The 6000-nt window shown below is 44.0% G+C and overlaps 1 protein-coding gene across 3 annotated transcripts in view; it reads left to right on the top strand.

The window, feature by feature from the left end:
* Positions 1-5249: 5249 nt before the first annotated feature.
* palmdb (palmdelphin b) overlaps positions 5250-6000 on the top strand; it is a 40091-nt gene continuing 39340 nt past the window's right edge. The window contains exon 1 of one of the 3 annotated variants that reach the window (XM_055881394.1): positions 5250-5459. The gene's annotated coding sequence lies outside the window, so the exon portion shown is untranslated. The remainder of the gene's footprint in view (positions 5460-6000) is intronic. The other 2 variants (XM_055881395.1, XM_055881391.1) reach the window with 2 other exon arrangements.

Below are 6000 nucleotides of genomic sequence, written 5' to 3'. Positions count from 1 at the left end.
TACAGTATTTATTATTCAATATGTGAAGAGGTTAAAATGGGATTTGAACTCTCAACCTCTTGGTTGACAGCATTCCGATCTTCCTGCTACACCACCATTTCTGGGTCAATAACTCATTTCACATGCATTCCTACACTTTGGACTTTCTCCATTCCTACACTTTGGACTTTCTCTTCCTACACAAAGTCATTCTCGGATAAAACATGATAATATTCTCCACCATTTGACAATTATACAGAAAACACTCAAATTGCTGAAATAAGTCAATTAAATCAATGATGAGAGAATAGTCAGATTAACTGAGAACTAAAATAGCAGTGCACATGTCACTCTTTTGCTAAGTGCAGAGATGTATTATAGGTACTGAATGTGGAGAGAACTTCTGAGAATGCTATTGACTTTGTGATGCAGCAGGAAGAGCAGCGTATCCCAAATCCAGAGGTTGTGAGGTGAAATCCCACGGGGAGTTATATTGTACAAGTTCAGCACTAAGTGTTCATGTCAAATTGGTTAAAGATTTGTACACTTTTTTAAAAAGCTAAACAGCGTATCACTTACCTTAAAATATTGTGGGGAATATTGTATAATGGCGCCGGAGGGGATGCCTGACGTTTTATGTGTGCCTGTGCTATTGTGCTATTTTGTTTGTTTTTTCACATTGTTTGTAATTTATTTTGAACTTATTTTGTACTTAATGTTAATGCTACTGTCTCTTAATACCAAAAGGAACTTCTGGATATCAGAACAGCGATTACTCTCCTCAAACTGGACTAAGATTCTTTTCTTTAATGAGTCCGAAGCGAAGGATATACTGCTTTCTCAAGGAACCGGCCCAATCCCCGTAATTTGCGTGAAGAAAAGACGGAGAAAGACGAGGGGCGTGGGTGTGTGTCTAATATTATTATTAATAATGTCTAATATTAAAGAAGTCTCGAGGTATTGCTCGCCTGAGGTAGAGTACCTTATGAAAAGCTGTAGACCACACTATCTCCAACGAGAGTAGATAATGTACTCATCTATATTATTCATAGCCGTCTATTTACCACCACAAACTAATGCTGGCAGTAAGACCGCACTCAACTAGCTGTAGAAGACCATAAGCAAACAAGAAAATGCTCATCCAGAAGTGGCGCTCCTAGTGGCTGGGGCATTTAATGCAGGCAAACTTAAATCCGTTTTACCTCATTTCTAGATGCAACCAGAGGAAAAAAAACTCTAGACCATCTTTACTCCACACACAGAGACACATATAAAGCTCTCCCTCGCCCTCCATTTGGTAAATCTGACCATAATTATATCCTCATGATTCCTGCTTACATGCAAAAACTAAAGCAGGAAGTAGCAGTGACTCTCTCAATACTGAAGTGTTCAGATGACGCGGATACTACGCTATAGGATGTTTTGCTAGCACAGACTGGAATATGTTCCCAGGATTCATCCAATGGCATTGAGGAGTATATCACCTCAGTCATTGGCTTCATCAATAAGTGCGTCGACGACTTCGTCCCTACAGTGACAATACGTACATATCCCAACCAGAAGCCACTTTCAAGAAGCAGGACACTAATCTGGACGCTTACAAAAAATCCTGCTACACCCCCTCAGACGAACCATCAAACAGGAAAAGCGTCAATACAGGATTAAGATTGAATCGTACTACACCGGCTCTGACACTCGTCAAATGTAGCAGGACTTGAAAACTATTACGGACTACAAAGGGAAACCCAGCCGCGAGCTACCCAGTGACGCGAGCGTACCAGATTAGCTAAATGCCTTTTATGCTCACTTTGAGGAAGCAACACTGAAGCATGCATGAGAACACCAGCTGTTCCGGATGACTGTGTGATAACGCTCTCGGTAGCCGATGTGAGCAAGACCTTTAAACAGGTCAACATTCACAAGGCCACGGGGCCAGACGGATTGCCAGGACGTGTGCTCCAAGCATGCGCGGGCCAACTAGCAAGTGTCTTCATTGACATTTTCAAACTCTCCCTGACCGAGTCTGTAATACCCACATGTTTCAAGCAGACCACCATAGTCCCTGTACCCAAGGAAGAGAAGGTAACCTGGTTAAATGATTACCTTCCCATAGCACTCACGTCGGTAGCCATGAAGTGCTTTGAAAGGCTGGTCATATCTCACATCAACAGCATCATCCCGGATACCCTAGACCCACTCCAATTTGCATACCGCCCCAACAGATCCACTGCCCTTTTCCACCTGGACAAAAGGAACACCTATGTGAGAATACTGTTAATTCACTACAGCTCAGCGTTCAACACAATAGTGCCCACAAAGCTAATCCCTATGCTAAAGACCCTGTGACTAAACACCTCCGTCTGAAACTGGATCCTGGACTTCTTGACGGGACGCCCCCAGGTGGTGAGGGTAGGCAACAACACGTCTGCCAAGCTGATCCTCAACTCTGGGGCCCCTCAGGGGTGTGTGCTTAGTCCCCTTCTGTACATCCTGTTCACCTTACAACTGCGTGGCCCAACACAACTCCAATACCATTCATTAAGTTTGCTGATGACACAACAGTGTTAGGCCTGATCACCGACAACAATGAGACAGCCTATAGGGAGGAGGTCAGAGTGGCAGTGTGGTGCCAGGACAACAACCTCTCCCTCAATGTGAGCAAGACAAAGAAGCTGATCATGGACTACTGGAAAAGGTGGTCCGAACAGGCCTACATTAACATCGAAGGGGCTGTAGTGGAGCGGGTCGAGAGTTTCAAGTTCCTTTGTATCCACATCATCAACAAACTATCATGGTCCAAACACACCAAGACAGTCGTGAAGCGGGCCTGAGAACACCTTTTCCCCCTCAGGAGACTGAAAAGATTTGGCATGGGTCCCCAGATCCTTAAAAGGTTCTACAGTGGCACCATCGAGAGCATCTTGACTGGTTACATCACCGCCTGGTATGGCAACTGCTCGGCATCTGACCATAAGGTGCAACAGAGGGTAGTATGTACGGCCCAGTACATCACTGGGGCCAAGCTTCCTGCCATCCGGGACCTATATTTTAGGCGGAGTCAGAGAAAAGCCCAAAATATTGTCAAAGACTCCAGTCACCCAAGTCATAGACTGTTTTCTCTGCTACCGCACGGCAAGCGGTACCGGAGCGCAAAGTCTAGGACCAAAAGGCTCCCATACCCCCAAGCCATAAGACTGCTGAACAATTAATCAAATGGCCACCCGTACTATTTTGTCACGAATCCCGCTTCCTGAGTCTGTTTTTGCCTGTGTTCTGTCCTGGAGTGTTTTTTCCGGTGTCCTGGAACGCACCCTGTCTGGTTGCCAGGCGACGTAGCTAGTTGGAAGATCTCTGAGTACCTGCACCTGTATCCCATCAGCTATCTGCACACCTGGTCCTGATCATCACCCCTCCACTTCATAAGCGCTGACCTGACATCCATTCCCTGCCGGATCGTTAGCCATGAACAGTATGTTGTGCCAGCGTATCAGCCTCCAGTTTGATAGAGTTTGTTTTGTTCATGTGTACGTCTTGCTTGCCTTGAACTCACCTCCGTTTTTTTCTGTCTACAGTCATTCACCCGGAATACTCATCCCATCCCTACCTGGTCGTCGGTGACTTCAGTTACTTCCTTGGATCTGCCTATTCAATCCCATCAACTCACCTCCGCTGTCCGCTCCATCACTTGGATTTTTCTATCACTACATTTAAACTTGTAAATAAATACTCACCTTCGTCTTACTCTCCTTGTCCTGGTCTGCTTCTGGGTTCTACTTTAGAAAACCGTGACATATTTACATTGACACCTCCCCTCCATTAGTTTTTTTTTCACTGCTGCTACTCGCTGTTCATTATCTATGCATAGTCACTTCACCTCCACCTCTATGTACAAATTAACTTGAATAACCTGTACCCCTGCACATTGACTCCTGTATATAGCCTCTTTATTGTAATTTTATTATGTTTTACTTTTGTTTATTTGGTATATTTTCATAAAACTCTTTCTTGAACTGCACTGTTGGTTAAGGGCTTGTAAGCATTTCACGGTAAGGTCTACACCTGTTGTATTCGGCGCATGTGACAAATAAAATTTGATTTGAAAACCCCCATACCATTTCATTACTCCCCTTACAAAAAAACTTGTGAAAGTTTTCACGTGTTGAGCTGACATGTTTACATGTGAAAACAAAAGAGAAACATGTGAGGTTAATTGTTCACATGTGAAACCATTAAACAACACCTTTTCACATGTGAGGAGAATAGCATGTTTTCAACTCACATGTGAATTGTAATTTCATATGTAGAAAACTTCACATGTGAAAATAACATTTTCACTTTCACATGTGAAAAACTTTTACGTGAAAATGTACCTCTCACAGAGGAAATTGCATTTTCACAACTGAAGAACATTCACATTTGAAAATAGAATTTTCAGTTTTCAAATGTTGTCATGTGTCATCTCACGGTATCCCATGTTGAAATGTTGCATCCCCATCTTGTCACATTTATTTCACATGAGATCATGTTTTCACGTGCTCAAATGTTTTCACGTGTAGCTTCATGTTAACATGTCACATTTACATTTCACATGTTATCACATTAACTTCACATAAGATCATGTGATCACGTGATATTTATTTGTTTTTCCTTGCTAATATTTTGATGTCATTGCTGTAACCGAGTTGAGCTGGTTACACTGACCCCTCTCTCACTTTTATTACAGTTTGTATGTTCTGTTACACTAACATGAGTCTGGTATCTATGTCATTGTAGGAGTGTTACTGATGGAACACCATGTTGTATTGGTCCCCTACTACACTAATGGTAGTCTGGTCAGTGGCCACACTCAGACAGGACTCCTAACAACACAGCAGAGCAGAGTCTTTTGAAGCTCATTTTGGAGTGGAGTAATTTACTAATTGTGTGCCAGCACTGATGTCTGTGGATGTCCATCAGGGGCAGGAACAGCTGATCACACTAACATAGGGGCAGAGGGGTGAGGGACAGACTCACACTGACTGAGTGAAGAGGTTTAACATGTACCATTTATCATTGTGTTGCAGTAGTATACAGTGTCTGTCTGTGTGTGTGTGTGCGTGTGCGTGTGCGTGTGCGTGTGCGTGTGCGTGTGTGTGTGTGTGTGTGTGTGTGTGTGTGTACATGTGTGTGTGGAATTGAGCCATTGTTTTGGCATTGGTATGCTGGCAGGCACATGGTTGAGCAGCTCCACTGTGACAGGCTCATATGCAGCTGAGGGGGCTGAGAGAGCGAGAGAGAGACAGAGACAGAGAGCGAGAGCGAGCGCGAGCAGCGGCATTCCACTAGTCAGAGCTAACCCTATCTCAACCCCCAGCCTACCTGCTATCTTCTCACAGACAGTGATGCAGGATTCCACCACACTGTGCTGAGAGTGAGCTCCTTCTGCTTCTGACACACCACACAACACATCACACAACTCTCTTCTCAGCCAAACACAACCGGTGAGTCTCTACCTTTTGTGTGTTCGTTTTTCTGTGCCTATTGGGCTGTTCATTTCTGGCTTTTTGCTTGTTTCTAGTAGAAGTAGTAGCAGCATGTTTTCTGTGAGTGGACTTTTGGGATGGCTCATACTGTTAGCATCATAGGATTGCAACTGGTAGTATCCTGATTCTGTTCTTCAGTTTGGTTGAAATATAAAGACAACACAGCCTAACTGTTTCTCTGGTTCGTGAGGTGGCTAGCTATCTGCACTGTTGTTGTTCCTGGTATAAAAAGATCATGCCAAGGGGTCTCTTGATTGAGTAATCTTTTAATCGGTGTAATCCTGGACATTTGTGCTCCGCCGTCCGATTCTCCCCATGGGGGGTCTCTCAATCGTCTGTCAGTCTGGGCATTAAGCAAAACACTTTCCTTTCTAGACACAATCTGAAAGCCCGAAGAGTCACCCTCGAACTAACTAACTGGACCAGATGTAACTAACAGAGTTCCTCTCCACTCAGTAGTTTAGTAGTTTCTCTGTCCATTTACTACTGGATGGGAGTG

This window comes from Salvelinus fontinalis, chromosome 25 (assembly GCF_029448725.1).
Source record: "Salvelinus fontinalis isolate EN_2023a chromosome 25, ASM2944872v1, whole genome shotgun sequence".
Classification (NCBI taxonomy): domain Eukaryota; kingdom Metazoa; phylum Chordata; class Actinopteri; order Salmoniformes; family Salmonidae; genus Salvelinus; species Salvelinus fontinalis.
This window is presented reverse-complemented; position numbering and strand designations above follow the sequence as displayed.